This window comes from Cervus canadensis, chromosome 21 (genome assembly GCF_019320065.1).
Source record: "Cervus canadensis isolate Bull #8, Minnesota chromosome 21, ASM1932006v1, whole genome shotgun sequence".
NCBI lineage: Eukaryota > Metazoa > Chordata > Mammalia > Artiodactyla > Cervidae > Cervus > Cervus canadensis.
In genome coordinates this window covers 10,137,581-10,143,079 of record NC_057406.1, presented here as the reverse complement: position 1 = coordinate 10,143,079, position 5,499 = coordinate 10,137,581, and positions in this window count along the sequence as shown.

Sequence of the window (5,499 nt, the reverse complement as noted above, 5' to 3'; positions counted from 1 at the left end):
CTTCAGCATCAGTCCTTCCAATGAACACCCAGGACTGATCTCCTTCAGGATGGACTGGTTGAATCTCCTTGCAGTCCAAGGGACTCTCAAGATCTTCTCCAACACCACAGTTCAAAAGCATCAATTCTTCAGCGTCACTTTCTTTATAGTCCAATCTCATCCATACATGACTATTGAAAAACTCATAGCTTTGACTAGATGGACCTTTGTAGGCAAAGTAATGTCTCTGCTTTTTAATATGCCTGTCTAGGTTGGCTCATAACTTCTTCCAAGGAGGCAAGCGCTTTTAAATTTCAATGGCTGCCCAGTCACACGTCTGTTTCATCTGCAGGTGATTTTGGAGCCCCAAAAAATAAAGTCTGCCATTGGTTTTCGCACTGTTCCCCATCTATTTGCCATGAAGTGATGGGACCAGATGCCATGATCTTAGTTTTCTGAATGTTGAGCTTTAAGCCAACTTTTTCACTCTCCTTTTTCACTTTCATCAAGAGGCTCTTTAGTTCTTCACTTTCTGCCATAAGGGTGGAGTCATCTGCATATCTGAGGTTATTGATATCCCTCCCAGCAATCTTGATTTCAGTTTGTGCTTCATCCAGCCTAGCATTTTCATGATGTACCCTGCATATAAGTTAAATAAGCAGGGTGACAATATATAGCCTTGACTTATCCCTTTTCTTATTTGGAACCAGTCTGTTGTTCCATGTCCAGTTCTAACTGTTGCTTCCTGACCTGCATACAGATTTCTCAGGAGGCAGGTCAGGTGGTCTGGTATTCCCATCTCTTTCAGAATTTTTCACAGTTTGTTGTGGTCCACACAGTCAAAGGCTTTGGCGTAGTCAATAAAGCAGAAGTAGATGTTTTTCTGGAGCTCTCTTGCTTTTTCAATGATCCAGCAGATGTTGGCAATTTGATCTCTGGTTCCTCTGTCTTTTCTAAATCCAGCTTGGTCATCTGGAAGTTCACGGTTCACATACTGTTGAAGCCTGGCTTGGATAATTTTGAGCATTACTTTACTAGCGTGTGAGATGAGTGCCATTGTGCAGTAGTTTGAATATTCTTGCCATTGCCTTTCTTTGGGATTGGAATGAAAACTGACCTTTTCCAGTCCTGTGGCCACTGCTGAGTTTTCCAAATTTGCTGGCATATTGAATGCAGCATTTTCACAGCATCATCTTTTAGGATTTGAAATAGCTCAACTGGAATTCCATCTCCTCCACTAGCTTTGTTCGTAGTGATGCTTCCTAAGGCCCACTTGACTTCACATTCCAGGATGTCTGGCTCTAGGCTGATGATCACACCATTGTGATTATCTGGGTCGTGAAGATCTTTTTTGTATAGTTCTTCTGTGTGTTCTTGCCACATCTTCTTAATATCTCCTGCTTCTGTTAGGTCTATACCATTTCTGTCCTTTATGGAGCCTATCTTTGCATGAAATGTTCCCTTAGTATCTCTGATTTTCTTGAAGAGATCTCTAGACTTTCCCATTCTGTTGTTTCCCTCTATTTCTTTGCATTGATCACTGAGGAAAGCTTTCTTGTCTCTCCTTGCTATTCTTTGGAACTCTGCATTCAAATGGCAATATCTTTCCTTTTTCCTTTGCCTTTCACTTCTCTTCTATTCACAGCTATTTGTAAGCTGAAGGAGTCTTTTGGGCCTAGAAAAGAGAAAAACAGTCTCAAAGGCCCCTTGCTGAATCATCTAATTTCAGAGAAAACAAAGTATAACTTTAGTTCCATCCTGATGCTCCAGGCCAGTTGCATCTATCTGGGACTTATCACCCCCTGTCCGGAAACCTACCACCCCCTACACCCGCCCAGAAGACTTATCACCCCCTGCCCAACTACAAGTGTCATCTCAACAAAAGAATACTCAAAATATCCTGCCTGATTGACGTTTCCCTTATCGCTTCCACAAACCTCCCTATAAGTATGAAACCTCCCTGATCCCTTTCGGCGCTCAGCCTGGTCTTTAGGCCGACTGTCGCCCCTCCTTGCCTGAATAAAGGTAACCTACTTCTGTTGAGGTCGTCTTTCCTTTTCTGCCTCGCCGGAACTGTACCTTACATAAGCCCTCCTCAGACAACCGTTTTGCTTTTTTGCATTTTTTTTCCTTGGGTATGATCTTGATCGTTGCCTCCTGTACAATGTCTCAAACCTCCGTCCATAGTTCTTCAGGGACTCTGTCTATCAGATCTAATCCCTTGAATCTATTTATCACTCCCACTGTATAATTGTAAGGGATTTGATTTAGATCATACCTGAATGGTCTAGTCGTTTTCCCTACTTTTTTCGATTTAAGTCTGAATTTGGCAATAAGGAGTTCATGGTCTGTACCACAGTCAGCTCCCAGTCTTGTTTTTGCTGACCGTATAGAACTTCTTCATCTTTGGCTGCAAAGAATATAATCAATCTGATTTAGGTATTGACCATCTGGTGATGTCTATGTGTAGAGTCTTCTTTTGTGTTGTTGGAAGAGGGTGTTTACTCTGACCAGTGCGTTCTCTTGGCAAAACTCTATTAGCCTTTGCCGTGCTTCATTCTGTACTCCAAGGTCAAATTTGCCTATTATTCCAGGTATTTCTTGACTTCCTACTTTTGCATTCCAGTCTCCTATAATGAAAAGGACATCTTTTCATTAGTTCTAGTTCTAGTTCTAGAAGGTCTTGTAGGTCTTCATAGAACCATTCAACTTCAGCTTCTTCAGCATAGACTGGTTGGGGCATAGACTTGTATTACTGTGATATTGAATGGTTTGCCTTGGAAATGAACAGAGATCATTCTGTTGTTTTTGAGATTGCGTCCAAGTACTGCATTTCGGACTCTTTTGTTGACTATGATGGCTACTCCATTTCTTCTAAGGGATTCTTGCCCACAGTAGTAAATATAATGGTCATCTGAGTTAAATTCACCCATTCCACACCCTCCTGTAAAAACCAGTTCTTCCTATCCACTAGTAAAGGATATGGCTTAGAGGGATGGGAGCCGGGACGGGGTTGCTCAGACCTCCCAGTTCCCAGTCCCTTATTCTCCAATCTTGTTGGCACACAACTCAGTCACACAGCAAGTGTGACCCTACCTGGTATATCTGAGCTCCGCTGGGAGAGGCTGATGTTACCAAGAGCTGGGGCAGGGCGCCGTAGGGGACCAGAGTCTCACTAAGTTGCAGCTGATTGTCCACACTGCAAAGTCAGACCATCGGGCTGGGCTTGTGTTACCCTAGATGGGCACACCTTGGATCTAAGGTCCTTGAGGAACCAAAGCAGGCAAATGGAGTTCAGGGAACAGGGGGTGAACTGAGCATATGATAAGGCTAACTTTGGACTGCAAATTCCTGGGCCATACACCCAGAGTCCTACTTACACTGCCCAGGAGCCTGAATTCTACATTAGCTCCTCAGGGGATTTTGACACAGGTAGTTACTTCAGAGAAAACCACAGTTGGGTTAGTTGATTATAGCTGCTTCATGGACAACTCAGGTTTTCTTGCCCATCCCCTCCTAGGGGTTCCCCAAGTCACTTAGAAGAACACATTTGCAAAGGGTGAAGATGAGAACAGCTGCCAAAGGCCCAATTCCTGCATTTCCTGTGTCCTGTGTTGGTCCTCCTTCCTTTCACCATCCTCGCCATCCTCACCTTCCACACCTTCTATGCTGACCCCCAGTCTGGGCCCAGGCCTTACCTTCACAGTCACTTCCTATCTCCCTTGCCAATCCTTGCTCTCCAGGACTTAGTGAGGCAAGCCTAGAGCCTTCATTAAAAGTAGGATCTGGCTCCACACACACACACACACACACACACACACACACACACACACACACACACACACACACACACACACACACACACACACACACACACACACACACACACACACTCCCTGGGCAATGTAGAGCACATTCCTTCATCCTTCCATCCATAAACCTTATGAATAATAGTTTCAACTCATTCACCTATTCAATGTGTGTTGACTGAACACCTATGTGTCAGCTACTCTTTCAAGCCTTGAGGATACATGGGTGAACCACATAGCTGAGATTCCTCATTCTCACAGAGCTTACATTCCAGTGGGGGAGAAAGACAGAAAACACAATGGAAAAAAAAGAAATAGACAGTGGAAATAAGTGCTAAGGAGAAAAGTTCAGCAGAGAAAGTGAGTGAAGAGTATGTACTGGGGATTCACTTTTGCAGACACACATCCATTGAATTCTCACACCAAGTTTCAGATGAGAAGCCTGAGATCTAGGGGGTCTATGTGACTTGTCCTAGGTTACGCAGTTTAGAGAGCAATCAAGTCAGAATCTGAACCTTGGTCAGATCTATGCCATCTTTAAAAAGTGAGTCTTGACAGCGTGTATATACCCTTAAATCAATGTGGTAAGTGCGGTTGCATTTTATTTCTGTAATAATTCATTTCAGTAATAAAAGAAACAAAGGGAAAAAGCTCTAAGCACATTTTATGTTACAGCTTTTATTGAGGAATGCAATAAACATACGTATCATTTTCCTGTACAATTTTAATGGCCTGTGGGGGAGAATCTTAAAAAACATCCCAGTCTACTGAATGGTTGAGTTTAGGGGAAAAACTGACCCAGCACATGCCTCGCAACTCCCTGATGAGGTCACCGTGGTTCTGCAAGGTGAATCGAGGTCGCTAGCCAGGGCGACGGCCAAGCAGAACCGGAATCGCCAGATTCCGTTTCGGTCTCCGCTTTAACCCTCCGGGAGACGGGAGGCTTGAGAGGACACCATGGGTCAGTTCCCCGAAGGGCCGCCAGGGGGCGACGGATCCGGGTGACCCTGGAAACCGGGCTCCCTCTGGCCGCGGGTGGGAAAAAGCAGATGAAGAGGGTCTGTGATGGAGAAATGGCCGAAAAGGCACCGAGCCTAGGAAGTCTGTTCATTCCGCCCTCCTTGATTTCAGTCCAGCACCCGTCACTGTCTTTCGCTCACTGTTGCCGCCTGGACCTCTCTAAAACAAAAGCCTGACTTTGTCATCACCACTCGTTGAAACTCTTTAACGACACCCCCAGCATAGTTTACAAGAAAAAAAAGCTAAACGCAGGACCTGCGTGATCTTGCCCCAGCCTATTTCCAGGCCAACATCCTCTGGAGCCGTATTAAAATATTTTTAATTATTTAACCTCGTCATCCTCTTTCTGTCCTATGAGTCCTGAAAAGTTTGGGTCCCCCCACCTGGAATACCTTTCTACATCAGGTTTACTGGGAGAATTCTGTCTTTCAGCTAAATATCACCTTCTCTGTGAAACCTCCTGACAAGACACCCCGCCCCCCAATCCCCGCCCCAGTTTGGGGTAAGGGGGTCCTTCCTTTGTTGCCATTACCCTGGGCTTCCCCCATCACGTTGTGTAATATCTGGCCTTGTCTTTCTGTTTCAGCGCCTGTCCCAAAGCAAGGCGAATACAGACTGCATGAACTGACTGCAGAATGAATGCAGGAGATAGTACAGGGTTCAGGCTCTGCCACTTGTGTGATCTCAGACA